Below are 14,884 nucleotides of genomic sequence, written 5' to 3' on the forward strand. Positions count from 1 at the left end.
TGCAAAAATTGACTTCTTTCATCTTGTTTCATGCGCAGTTCCAGATTGAAGTATGCACTGGTAGTTGCTCTTCCAGTCACCTTGAACAGACACCTGACTCACAGCCAGATTTCTCTTCCAACCAACACTTGCTGGATACAGCCAGCTTGTTAGGTGTGGAACAGACAAAGCAGTCACCATAGTAACATTGTCTTGACATTCATGGAAAACCCTGGGTGCCACTACTGGAGAAAATCTGGCAGAAAATGTTTTCTGTTCGACACCCAATTTTCTATTAACTATAGTTCTAAAACCCCAATATTAACCTTGCAAGGCGAAAGGTACCAAGATGAGAGGGTATTTAAAACCAAGACAGAATATGTGTAATTGTGCTCCTGCTTTTCAGAGGGAGCTGATGGAGCTACAGGCAGGCACTGACTACATGAATCTATTAGCTCAGGTTTCTGGAGTGGAGTAGACACTACAAGGCTCTGTGGGGAAGGGCCACAGTTTAAGTACACCAAACCAGAATCTGCATTAAAATCCCATGAACTATTTGCCTCAGGGTTGTACATAAATAAAAACTGATGTCGTGCTAACATTAAGTAATTGGAATAATATGACTCGTGCTGAAAATATTGACTTCAATGTTATGTATTATATACATAAGCAATTTTTATGAATAAAGTATATTTTTTTAAAAAAGAGAGCACTGTGGGGTGATATCATTGCAAAGTTAACAATGATTCTGCAATTTATGGTGATTTGCAATATATGGGGTAATTCACCACAGATGCAAGCCAATTTTCACTTTAGTGAAGGAAGAATTGTTCAGACACTCTTAATTTTTCATGGAAGTCTAGGCCAAGAACCATTGATTCCATGATACAATTAAGACACTGAGCACATTTTTACTTAGAATAAAAACAGCCTTGCCCATTATCCAACCTATCAGTAAAACCTTCCAGCATTGCTCTCCCAGAGTCAATGAAGTTATTTTTAAAGGGTTACATACTTGTGACTGATTGACCAAATATTATTGTGCAATATGGATTCTGGGTGAATTGCTATTTTTTTATATGCTATATCACCCCAAAGAAAAAGTATTTGCTGTAACTGGTGTTATTGTTGTTATCCTTTGGATGGAGGAAGAAAAGCACGAGCCATGTCCAAGACATTAAAAAGAGATTGAAAGGAGACAATATCCAGGAACAGGCCATGGGCTATCTGTTCATTTTGCGTCAAAGCATCTGGAAGCTGCCTTTCTTCAGCTGGGCTGGTGGAGATCCTATAGTCTTCAGCAACACCTAGGGAAGGTAGGTTGGGGGTCAGTAGTGGGAAGTGGGTATGGCAGAACCAAATGGTGAGGATTGTCCCTTACTATTAACTCAGCTTCTTTACCACTGCCTCCTTCTAGTCAGCTACAAGGACCTTTAGCTGTATCTCACAGTCCACATATTTGCTTTATGCTGGTCACTTTGTCTTCAGGGCTGAGTAAGGCCACATTTTCACTATTGGCCTCAAGAACTCAGGAACTTACAGCTTTCCTTCAGTCAAGTAATTCATTGGACATTTCTTACCATTAGACACCAGCATGACTGCCAACAATATTAGCAAATAGAGAAGTCCAACATTCCATTAATCTGCAGATGGTCTCTGATCCCAGAAAGAGGATGATGCACATTTGTGTGTTGTACCCAGGCAGCACAAGGTTGTATTTATCCTTTAGTAATCTGTTACTCCCAATATTTAACCATCCCAAAAACTTGGCAGAAAGGATGCTGAATCTAAGGATTTAGCTCATGGAATGCTCAGGAACCCCTACCATGTCCAAGTTGTAATGGAATAATCAAAGACGGGGGTTCTTGAAGGAGAACTTGAAACTGCTGTCTTGAATTAGTAGAGACTACATAGGCTGCGAAGTAACTTGCCAACCTCACTCTGAAGTTGTTGTAATGTATCCTGTAGGGGATGTATTGTAATCACAGTCCATTGGTGATGGAGAGGTTGGTTGTTGCATATTATAGTCCAAAGGTATTGCTGTAGGAAACCGTCAAGGTAGTTTTCATCGGTTCAGTAATGTTTCCCACATCATAATGTCAAAAGTGGTGATTATTGTTCAGTTCCATTTACAACTTCTCAGATAATATAGTGCACACACGAAGCAAGACTGAATACCTGCACAATATTGGCCTGATAACTGGTCAGTAGCACTTACATACTGTAAGTGTTAAGCAATGACCGTCTCCAACACAGAAAAGCCTACCCACCTTACTTTGATATTAGGTGATATTCCAATCACTGAATTCTTCACCAACAGCCTTGTGGTCAGAATTGACTCGAAATTCAACTAGATAAGTCACATGATTACAAGAATAGGTCAGATATTAGATACTCCGTAGAGAATGACTAACCTTCTAACTCCCTCTGTCTTTTCCGCCATCTACATGGGACAAGTCAGGAGAATGCTGAAAATATCTCTTCTTGCCTGAACGGTTGCACCTTCAACAACACCCAAGACAATCACGTGAATGCAGGACAAAGCACTCTGATTGTTGGCACCCATCCACCACCTTATGTCTTCACTCCCACCACCACTGTTGCAGCTTGGCCACACAGTGGACCATCTAAAAGGTCCACAGCAGCAGCTTGCTACTTTCTTCAACAGCACTTCCCAAAACTCTACTGCTTGGAAGCAATCCACTTCATAGGGGAATACCACAAGCTGGAAGTTCCCTGACAAGCTGCATATCTTGCTGACTTGGAAATATATCACCGTTCTTTTGTTGTTGGTGGCTGAAGGCTCACCACAGTCATTTCAAGGGAAATTAAGGATTGGCAATAAATGTCATCAATATCCACACCCAATTAGGAATAAAGAAAAGTAAGAACATCAGTGGCAGTGATGCTGGATAAGTAGAATTGTTTTCCTAGGTGATAGTTAGCTTCCTAAGTGATGGTACACCATCCAGGCAATTGGTGAGCATTTTATTGCACTCCTGGAGGACAGAGCAATTCTGAAGGGTTGGGACTGAGTCACTTATAATGGAATACCCAGGCTCTATCTTGCTGATGAAGCCATAATTTTGGTATGGCTGGTCCAGTTAAGTTGCAGGTTCATTATAAGTCCCAAGGTTTAAATGCTGAGAGTCTTAGTTAAGGTAGCATAACAAGAGCAATTGAATGTTGCTTGCATATAGGTCACCTACTACTTGCCTTCCTAAGCCTAAATCTTGTCCTATTCCTTTACAGACTAAACTGTTTCATTATTGAAGGAGTTACAAAAAGAGATAAACATTGTTACATTGTTAGGAAACAACTCCACTTCTGAACGTATGCTGACTGGAAAATTATTGATGGATTAGATGAATTTGGTTAGACCAAGATGAGTGGTAAATTGCAGCAATGTTCTGGGTCTGAAGTAATTTGCCTCCAGCAACCACAGTCATCTTCCTTTGTGACAAGTGTGACTAACATATTGGGTTTTAGCTTTGACCCTCATTGGTTATGGTTTGGCTTGGGCCCTTTAGTACAGTTGAATTCTACTTTATATTAAGGACAACAACAGCTTTATCTCCTGCCATTCAGTTCTGTGTACATGTCTGAATCATGCCCATGATGTGGTCCAGAGATATGGGTTTGTCAGTCACCAAGTAGTGTATTGATGAATGAAGTACAGCTCTATTAACTGATCTTCCACCACTTTGCTGATAATTAGGAAGAAGATAATGAAGAAGTGATCACCTGGTTAGATTTTCCTTTTTTGTTTGTGGACAGGACATAGATGAGCATCTTTCCACATTGTTATGTTGTATTATAACTGGAGTAAACTATCCTAGCTGTGCAGCTAGGACCATAATTCAGCACTGTAGCTGGCAGTGCTGTCAGGGCTTGCAATCTTTGCATTACCAGTGCATTTATTCACTTCCTAACACCACAAGAAGTGAACCAAATTATCTGGATACAGATAATTAATGACAGTGGGTATGTCTACACGAAGCCATCAGATTGTTGATTTGTTAATCCTGGCTGAAAGTGCTTTGAAAATTTTTCAGTTCTGTTTTCTGAAGTTTACCAATCAGCACTGTGAAAGTGTACAGGAAATACTGCACCATAGGGTCCTCACTATTAATGTCTTACAGTATCTTCACAAAGACTGCTATTTCTCTTATCGTGAACAAAGAAAGAGCCAAGTAAATGAAGATGAGGTCAAGTAAATCATTCCCTTGTGTTGACACAAGATTCAGCTATGTCCATCAAGATTCTGACCACTACATCAGTGGTGATACAACCTAGCCACTCTTGATCTGAATATCGCTGCTGTGGGATTGCACATCTGTCCTCCAAGTTGCTAACATCATAACTGTCAGATAATTTACCCCTTATGGAGAAGGTTCCAGTCATAAGAACAGCAAAAAATGGCTAATGGACATTGCCTAAAAGGGGAACCTCTCAGTAAATCCACCAGCATATGTTTACAATCAAATATGATTCTGCTGTATGCTTCAGGAGTGGTTCTTTGTGCCGCTTTAGTGTTGCCTTATAATAGGCACTCTGGCAATCTATCAATTAAACAGCAATGTTTATGATATTGTAGGAGCCAGACTTAGGCTTATTGAGGAAATCATGCACACTCGCATGTCCCAGGAGATGTAGGGTGTGGGCTGCGGGAGAGGAAACATGAACTTCCTTCACTATATCAACTATTTCTTATTTCAATTGGCAGAAATATTTTTCCTTGCTATCTGTGCAAAGCTCATTTAAGTGCAATGCAGGGAGAATGCAGAATCTATCAATACATTTCAACTGATATTTCCTCCTATTAACCAGCATCACCTGCTGGGTTCTCCATCATAGCAAACATTTTCCCATAACATATGACACCACATCGTTATGTTTCAGAAGACAAGATACCTCATCTCTCTGTTAGGAAAAGAGAACATAGTAGGAATTTTGGAATTAGTGGGTTGTGTCACAGTGAGGGCCTTCCTGAGAAGACAATTCCTTCTAGTCTACATTGTGGATTAAATAGCTCTTGCAAAGCTGCTCTCCTGAGCATCCAAAAGACATTTTATTTATTGGAAAGGACCAGAATTTAAGGAAAAAGATGGACTTCAGCATTTACAATTGGTTGGATGAAAAAACATTATGTGATGCAAAAGTTTAGTTAAATTTAAATAGAAAGAAGGGAGACATTTAACTAAAATCTGAAGTAACACTTCTCATTTTTTTCATTTGAGATCTTTGATCCTCACCATTAAAAGAGGAGATGAGAAAAATTATTGTGGTCTCATAATTTTCACATATGTTCAAGCTGTTGCCGGCAAGTTCAGCGCCCACCTTTCATGTAAATTGTTCTGTTGAACTCTGAGTACAATCTTTACTTTTGATACATAACAATCTCTTCCTGGGGATGTTTTACTGCAAAGACTGGGCAGGAAAAGTAGATGGATTGAAGGAGATATCCAACTGATTTCCATTAGTTGGCTGCAAAAGCAAAGTTAACCACATAATGATGATGTTAAATCTACCACCCACATCCTATGGTTTTGGTGACCATCTGCTCCATCTGGCTGGTGGTCAAATTCCTAAGAACTACAGACATGTGGGAGTTTGCAACCAGGTGATGTGATTGGCCTGTGGAAACATCAAATTAAAATGAAGGCAAATTGGGACTAGAATACTGGTGAGAACCATTTTAATCCAAGTCCTATAGCTTTAACACTGGAGTTTCAGATTTGAGTTTTATCTCCAAGCCATTGATATTCTGAATTTTCATGACATTTTATAATTTATGAGCCAGTCTAGAGGAGATATAGTATTTAGAGCTACAGCTTTCAAAGGTCTCCTGCTAGTTGGAGGATATTTTTGCTGGGGCATGGTCTGGAACTAAGCCACACGTTGCAACAAATTAAAATTCTTGTGCTGAGGTTTTCTCAGTCACACCATTAGCATTTGTGTCAAATCACTGTGGGCACAATTTAACAAAATCATTAAGCCCCCAGGAATTTTAATGGTTTTTCTGAACTTTCTCTCCTCCTCTCCTAAGGGTTCCAGCACTTGCTGGGGTGAAGCTGCAGGGTTCTCAGTAACACTTCAGATAGTTGTAGCTGATGTGTTAGCCCCAAGAACAAATGTGGGCATGTGTACATTATTGAAGTTCTGCACTTGCACTTCCCAAATGTATGACCTCAATCCTTCAACTTGTGCTAAGAGGCAGATGTAAAGGAATTTGCCAATCTTTCTTTTCTTAAATATTTTTGGCCAGTCTCTGATTTCTGGGTATACTGCGTCTCAGTTTAAAATCCTGTCAATGTTGAGTTTCAATTAACACTGGTTATATTATTACATAAATTAAAATAATTCTTATCATGCAGAAGATTTGATTAATTGATTTTCCAGTTAAAGTAAAACATTTGTGGTTCTGAAATATCTGAAATTAGGCTCTCATTGGGAATTGCTTTTCTGATCCAAGTATGGCAAATTAATTGAATTCCTAAAGGAGGATGTTGCGGAGCTCCTAAAAGTCATTGGAGCAAGTCAGAGTAGTCTTTTGGAGAAGATCTTGCTTGACAAATCTATTACAATTCTTCGGATATAATGTTGCTGAGGAGAACAATCCATAAGGTAGAGGCAAACAGTGAAAACTTAATTTATCCAGTATACTTATCAAAGTCAAAGTTAAGTTTATTGTCATATGCACAAGTACATGTATGCACAGGCGCAATGGGAAACTTACTTGCAGCAGCATCACAGGCACATAGCATTATATAAGCAGCATTCACAAGAAAAACGTAAATTAAGCATAAATTATACACAATTTTTACATGGAAGAATACAATTAGAACAAAAAATAACAAAGTCCGTTTTAGTGGTTATTGCAAAGTGAATATTATTAAGCAAATATTTATTGAGTAAATGTCACACTCATCTTATGGATTAGGAAGATAACTATAAATGAAGCACATTAGGAGATAACTTAAGAATAAAGGCTTTAGCAGAACGAGTTCTGAAAAGGAAATTTGAAGGAAGAGGGAGAAGTGTAGAGGTTTAGGAAGGGAGTTGTTGCAAAGAGCCAGATACCGATGGCTGAAAGCCATCAGATCAACAGCATTGCAGTATCTTGCTTTTAGATAGCTGTAAGTGCCAACACCATGGTGGACTGAAGTGAGGGGAGAGGGGAGATAGGTAAAATAGAGTAAGGTTGTGGATGAGAAACTCAGATTTAATTGCATGCCAGTTTTTAGGAAGCAAGAAGTCAGGTATCATAATTCTTGGCTCATTTGTGTCAAGAGCATCAAGAAAGATAAGGAAAAGGCTAGAAGCTTATGACATAGATGGAGGAAGAGAGATGAGAAAATTAAAGGAGAGATTAGATCACAGAATTCAACTCCATAGTGCCCATTGTTTGGTTGTTACAAATTTTGAACTCATTCCAATATGCTGATTGGAGTGGGAGCACACATGCATGCTACTCGCTGCCATATTGGTATGACCATTAGAACATGTACTGCTAATGCCACGGAAGTATGTGGGGCAGGCAGGTAATGATGCTGTTTAGCATGCAACACTGATTTCATGCCAGTGCTGCCAAAATGGAGCTCAGTGCTCTAGCTACTGTTCTCTCTTAATCTCGCACAGCTGAATACACATTCAAGGGTACAAAGAAACCCCTCAGCGCCATTGGAAGATTTCATCAATTACCTGCAGGCTGCTGATTGATTTTTGCTGGCAGGTGTTTCATTCTACAAATGTTCAATACTTTCTATGATTTTCTAAAATGTATAAATTCTATAGGGAGTACTTGCCAGATGCTGAAGGATTTTGTCTTGACTTCAAAACTTCTCACAAATGATTTATTTTCAGAGATGGGTATTTTAATGGGAGTTCAATGATATTTTTGCTGAAAAGTACCCTCAGTTCCAGACAAAACGAATCTCAGAGCAGTGCCACTACAGGTTTGCTTGTGCCTGTCAAGGGGGCTACTATGGCCATAAACCTTTATGCTTCAGAATCCATTTAGGCTAGAGCTGGAGATATTTGTAACACTTTGCATTTTGTCATCCACTGTTGCACAAGGGCTTCTGTAGGTAGCCCATCCTGATACCTATTCATAAAACCTGTTTGGCTCTGAACCCATCTGGATGGGGTAGAACTAGCCAAGACTTGTAGAACAGAACAACTCAGAACTCTTCAAGAAGCTTATTGAAATTAAGTAACACAGTGACTAGTAAAATGTAAAAACTACAAATAATATAACATGATATCATATGAAAGTGCAAAATAAGTATGATATAGAATTATAGAATAAGCAATATTACAAACTATAATAAAGTACCATGCACCACTGTAGCTTTTGTGCACTAACAGTCTTACGCAGCCTTTAACTCTTTACAAACTGAGCCCTTTTTTTGGATTCTGGCTATTTATCAGCTGACATAGTAGAAAACCACCAACTGAAGGAGAAAGATTGGCTGATACTTTACATATCCTCATTATGGTGACCAACCTAAATTTAATACACTTTATTTCTTCAGATGCCATTTTGCTCTGGTTCAGAATTTATAGTATTTATTTTTAATTCTGATAAATAGCTACATTCTGGCAGAGGACCCATATGTACAGGATATTAGATGAGTCAAGTGGCTTTTACATTTTTTAAAAAAAGACATTGTTTTTCCTTTTGAAGACACTGGCCGAGTTTAGATGGGCAGTTCTGTAGGGCATGATCATTCCTCACATGTAGTTCTAAGCAGCCATTGGCGAAAGCATATTTTACCATGGGACGAATAAGAGCTGAGCCCAAGTATTGGGGTGGTACAGGGGCACAGCTGGGACTCTGCTTCACAGTGCTAGAGACCCAAGTTCAATTCTGACCTTGCACGCCGTCTGTGTGGAATTTGCATGTTCTCCCTGTGGCTGTGTAGGTTTCCTCCAGGTACTCTCGTTTCCTCCCACATCCCAATAATGTGGAGGTTAATTGACCATTGAACATTGCTCAAAGTGTGAAAGTGAGTGGTAGAATCTGGAGGGAACTGCTGAGAATGTGGGGAGAATAAAAAATGGGTGGATGATGTTGGCATGGACTTGGTGAGCCATAAGGCCTGTTTCTGGGCTACATCTCTTTGTGATTCGATTGCAAATTACCTTCTATAGGCAGCTGTCACCAAATATAAATCAAGAATGGGAACCTTGACTGAATTCTGTCATCCACACCTTGGGTAAAACAGTCTTCTGTAGCCTTTTGGAAGCAGTTCTGCACTGGAATCAGGAAGGGCACAGCTCTGATAATGCATCATTTTTGCTGACCATGCACACCAGTATTATGGCGCTGTATAAACTGCACAAAGTTCAGCATACAAAGGGATCCGTGTATCTCAAGATTTTGCTTCACTATAGGCACTATTTTTGGACAAGGATTCTTTTAGAATCCATTGTGAAAAATAACATTGAATATAAATGGGCTGGGTTATGAATCCCTTCTTTCATCCATTATTAATGATGTGATCTCAGCTGCAAATCTGATCCAAACAGAAAGTCCCTTCAATTTCTCAACTACTGAACTTCCTTTGTGACTAATAACTTTTCAATGTATTTCGGTCACAAAATATTCTTAGTAGCAGCTGTCCTTGTAAAATGTTATGAGGATCAGTATAACGTGTAGAGAAAAAGAAGGAAAGGTATTATCATCTAGATCTGCTACTATTGGGTTTTTTTGATATTCAGAGCAAGTAATACCATGAAGTGCCATCCAGGTTGTAACCTGCAGAGCAAAATTGCTGAGAAAATTTGAAAGGATTTGGAACTGAGTTCTCTTGGGTAACATTCAAATGTGCGGTAATAATTAAAGCTAAGTTATTTTACCTTGTGTATATTTTCTTACTGGGCAATTATAAAAGTATTATTTATTTAAGTTAAGATAGCAAGGAAACTGAGCAATAAGTGAACTGAGAAATAAATATTTTCTGATAGTTCAGAAGTACAACCTTTGCAAACAGGCTGTTAACGTGCTTCCTGTTCATTTCAGCAAATAGATTGTGGAGGTGGACAATGTGCCCACCCCTAGCATATGGTATATTAACTGGCTGCTGTAAACTGCTCCTAGTGTACATGTGAGAGGTAAAATCTGGGGATATTTGAGGGGAATGTGGGGAGAATAAAAAGAGGTTAGTGCAGAATTAGTGTAACTGGATGCTTGATAGTTGTTGCATGTCCAATGGGCCAAATGGTCTGTTTCTTTATTACATGACTTGATAAATTGATGACTCTACATGATTGATTGTATAAAGTACAGTTTTTAAAAAATGCCAGCCCTTGCCATGTGGTAATTGAGCTTGAGACAGTGGCTGCAGAGCAGAATTCAATTTACCTTATGATAAGTTGAGAGTATAATAGTGCCGTTGTAGATTTAGTGGATGACGGGTGTATTGTAGGAATGGGAAAGGAGATGATCCCCTTTGATGGCTTAATTTTATGCCACATTTACCTTATCAGGTTACCCAATAAAACTTTTTCATGAGTTCATCCCTATTAATCACATAAATGTTGGGATAGGTTTTTAGTTTTCCAACTGGTGGTGTGAATCGGCACCTACCTTTCACTTGACTTTCTCCTGGACAGCAAATTTAAATACTGCTGACTCTCTATTTTCTCTGTCACAAAAGTGATGCATCTTATATTAAAAGCCAAAATGTACAAAGAATTATATTGATTATACGGCATCAAAATAGACCATTCAGCCCAATGATCGATGCTGATATTTATGCTTCATTCAAGTTTCCTCCCATTGGACATTATTTACCTTCACCAGCATAACCTTTAATCCCTTCCCTTCTAATCTCGCCTCTTCTTAACTATTATTCATGTTAACCATTCTATCAGGTAGTGAGTTTCAACCTCACCGCTATCTGTGTAAAAGTGTTTCACCTTAATTCTCCTACTGATTTCTTGGTTACTATCGTAGTTTGATGGCCTCTAATTTTGATTTTCCCCATAAGAAACATTGTCTACTTTGTCAAAACATTTCGTAATTTTAACAAGCTCTTTTAAGACACCTCCTCCAACCTTGTCTACTGCATTCAGTGCTCCTGATGTGGCCTGCTCTACACTGGCAAGACCAAGGGCAGACTAGGAGACCGATTTGCAGAGCACCCGCGCTGTGTCCACAATGGTCATCTAGAGCTCCCAGTTGCATCCCTTTTTGACACCCCTTCTCATTCTTACACCCACATGTCTATCCTCAGCACCTTTTTCAAACTAGAGGACCAATACCTCATGTTCTGCCTGTGTCGTCTACAACCCAATGGTACAAATATTGAATTTCCCAATTTCAGGTAGCTCTCACCTCCGATGTCTCCCCCAGCACCCCCCCCCCCCCCCAGTCCTCTCCGGCCCTCCCATTTTTGTCCCTTCCCATATTCTCTCCACATTCCCCCCCCCTCATAGTGCCCCCATCACCCACTCTTGTCCCCCTTCCCCTCCTGATTCCAGGATTCCAGCACCTAATACTCACACACACATTTCACCCTCCAGATTCCCCACTCCCTCTTCCCCCTCCACCCATGTGGTCCTGGTTCCATCTGGTATTCACCTCTCCCCTAATGGTTTTCATTATCACCTTACTTACTTGGCAAATTCCAGCACTGGTATTGTGTTCCTGTTTATCACCCTTCTAGCTGTCTCCACCTTCACCCTTCCCTCCCACTACATGAATCCATCTGCCTCCATCTATCATCCATTTGCCTCTGGCTCCCAACTCCACTCCTCCCCTCCGCTACTTGGCTTGAATTGCCTATCATCCTTCACCTCCTCTTCGTCCACCAATCACCTCTGGCCCCTGTTTCATCCCTCCCCCTGTCCTCTTTATACTGGCTCTCTCCCCTCTCCACTCTTACTCCTGGTGTAGGGTTTTGACCCAAAACGTTGGAAATTCCGTTCTTCCCACAGATGCTGCTCGACCGGCTCAGTTCCTCCAGCAGATTGGTCGTTGTTCCTGATTCCAGCATCTGTAGCCTCTCATATATCCACCTCTCATCTTTCACTTGGCCACAGTATGAAGTGGAGGAAAAGGACCCCAGAAGTGTAATTGGAACCAGAGGAAAGGATAATTAATTCTTGACTCCACGAACAGCATTAGCAGATAATTGAAACATACACCCACTTAAAGAACTATTATTGTTTTTTGTGGAATTCTGTAATACTATGAAACCCAGGGCAATCATTATAGAGACAATACAAACCTTATGAATTAGAAATTAACACCACTTATTACATTAATATTTTGCAAATAGAAGTGGTTGTGTTTGTCTCAGCCACTGTTGTCTGAATCCACCCTGTTTGCATTATAGGGCACTGATGGCAATACAAGAACAGCTATGCATGATCAGTCACTTCAAAGACAAAAGCACTACTTGTATTTTCTCACCATGGACCTCCCACAGTAACAGAGATGATTTATTAAGATCAGCAGAGTGAAAACAAAATTGCTCAACATGCTTCTTGACAGAGAAAAATATACTTGCCCATGGAATCCAATGCAAGGTGTATCACTCTGCAATTATCCCAGCCTAACAGCAGAAACGATTCCAGAGGTGATGCTCTGTACGGCCTCATAGTTGAACATCATCCTGGTTGTGGTCATGGCTGGTTGTGGCAGCAATGCTCAAGTATATTAAATACTGTAACTACCATATTACAGATACAAATCTCATTATTAAATTGCTTCTGTTGCAAAAACAATAACAAAAAAGACAAAGTGATGTTTCTAAAGGAGTCTTTCAAAATGCAACATCTGTCACTCTTCAAACACCTTACTTCAAAGTCCTGCACATTATAGACCCAGACACTCTGTAAAGCCATTTCTTGCTGGGGCTTTCCTTCTTGAAGAAAAGCCAAGGGTTTCCAAGCAATCAATATTCACTGCCTATTTGGGCTCAGGATACACCCAATAGAAAATATTCTATAATTGACATCCAGACTAGCTAAATATAGTAATTATATCTAACAGGTAAAATCAAGCTATGCATGTTGTACCTCTGTAGTAGAATTGTAATATTATGTGATATTTTTACTTTTTAAACCTTTGTTATATTGTCTAGTTTATCAAATAATTGCCTTGAGAAACCTGCTGCATCACCGTTCCAGGCATCAGCTTAGAAACACTCAATTAGGAGCAGGGATATAGAAGGCAAGAACCCTCTACTTTGGGTGTGGCAGAGAGCATGAGGAAGTCAGGGAGATGAGGCATGGAATAAGTCATGTTGATCTTGATCAGTGTTCAGAGGATGGCAACCCTGGCTGCACCAGCTGCATCCTGAATGGTGAGAAATATACACTTATTCAGATTTATAACACAGCATGATGGCAAGGCTGACAGTGGAACCCACCACAATCCATTGAGCCAACATCAGGATGTGAGTTCATTGTTCCTGGAAACCAGACTGCATGGCAGCTTCAGTTGCTTTTGCAGCTGTTCAGATATGCCATTGCTACCCTCAGGCTGCTTGCATGAGCAAGGGAGACAGCAACATTGCCTTCAGGAAAAGCATAAAGGCAGCTGTTTAAATGTACTGTGGAACTTCTCAGCCTGGGGGGATACTGGTCAACATAAGCCAAATGAATACCTCAGCATAGAAATTATGATGATACAAACCAAAGTATTTTTCAGAGGAAAAAGGCTGTAGTTGTTAGAGGTCAATCATCCCAGCCCTAGGACACCGTGGAAGAAGTTCCTCAAGGCAGTGCCATAGGCCCAACCATCCTCAGATGCTTCATCATTGACTTCTTTCCATTCTAAAGTCAGAAGTTTTGATGTTCCCGGATGAATTCATAAATTTAATTCCATTTGTAACTTCTTAGCAAATGAGGCTGTTCATATCTGCATACAGTGAGATCTAGACAACATCCAGGCATGGGCTGCTAAGTGGTAAGTAATAATCACGCCATAGAAGTGCCAATGAACGACCATTTCCGAGAAGGATAAGGACAAGAGGCATATCACAGAACACCACCACTGGCGGGTTTCCTTCCAACTTGCACACCATCCTGACTTGGAAAGTCAGTGAGTTTCTGACTAGAGAAATCCTGACTAGTCCTTCAATACCACAGGGTCTAAATCCTGTAGCACGACAAGAAGGTGGCCCACCACTTGCCTTGCAAGATTCTGAGTTTTCCCTTTAAACAATAGAGAAAATGATAGAAATTAAAATCTATTGTCGGGTTACTTGCAATAAGACCTCAAATACTTGATGGAATTTTTAGAATTGATTAATCAATGGCAACTGGGTTTAAATGGTTCTATCCAAAACTCCACTCCTGTGTGCAGCTTCTCTAAAACTGCAGTTGCATTGAAGAGCCCAAGGAAATGTTGCGCCAGTATCTTTTATTAGCTATTGGTCAGATAGGACCAGTTACTTAGTTTCATTTTTTTAAAGTTAGAAAGGTCAGCAAGTACTGCCCATTCCAAGTTATTCTTCAGGTGATAACCAAAGTTAAATGTTTATCACATTGATGGATCCAAGGGCCAGATTGACCCAGGATGATAAATTTGTTTCCTGAAAGACAGGTGAACCAGGCAAGTTTTTAATGACAATCTGTAGTTTCATTTTCATTATTATTCTTAGTAGCTTTCATATTCCCACTTATCTAGCTTTTTATTTAAGTTCCTCAGTTGTCATGATGGAATTCAAATTCATTCTTCCAGATCAATGGTCCAGGTCTCTGGATACTAGTCTAATAAATGAATCACTCTGCTGCTTTACCTGTAATTTTCTAAGCAGTAATTAGATAAGAGGTAATTTTCCAACTTTGCACCCTTTCTGGTTGCATTGCTGCTGGGAGTTCAGCGACACATGCTCTAGCTGCTCATAATTTTCTAACCATTTCAATTGAAGCTGTATGCAGTGGG

At 39.9% G+C, this 14,884-nt stretch overlaps 1 long non-coding RNA gene across 1 annotated transcript in view; it reads left to right on the plus strand.

Annotated features, from left to right (window-relative positions):
* The window catches only part of LOC127567002 (uncharacterized), a 58,068-nt gene that overhangs the window by 42,927 nt on the left and 257 nt on the right, over positions 1 to 14,884 (plus strand). The window lies entirely within an intron of this gene.

The sequence above is a fragment of the Pristis pectinata genome, chromosome 2 (assembly GCF_009764475.1).
Source record: "Pristis pectinata isolate sPriPec2 chromosome 2, sPriPec2.1.pri, whole genome shotgun sequence".
NCBI lineage: Eukaryota > Metazoa > Chordata > Chondrichthyes > Rhinopristiformes > Pristidae > Pristis > Pristis pectinata.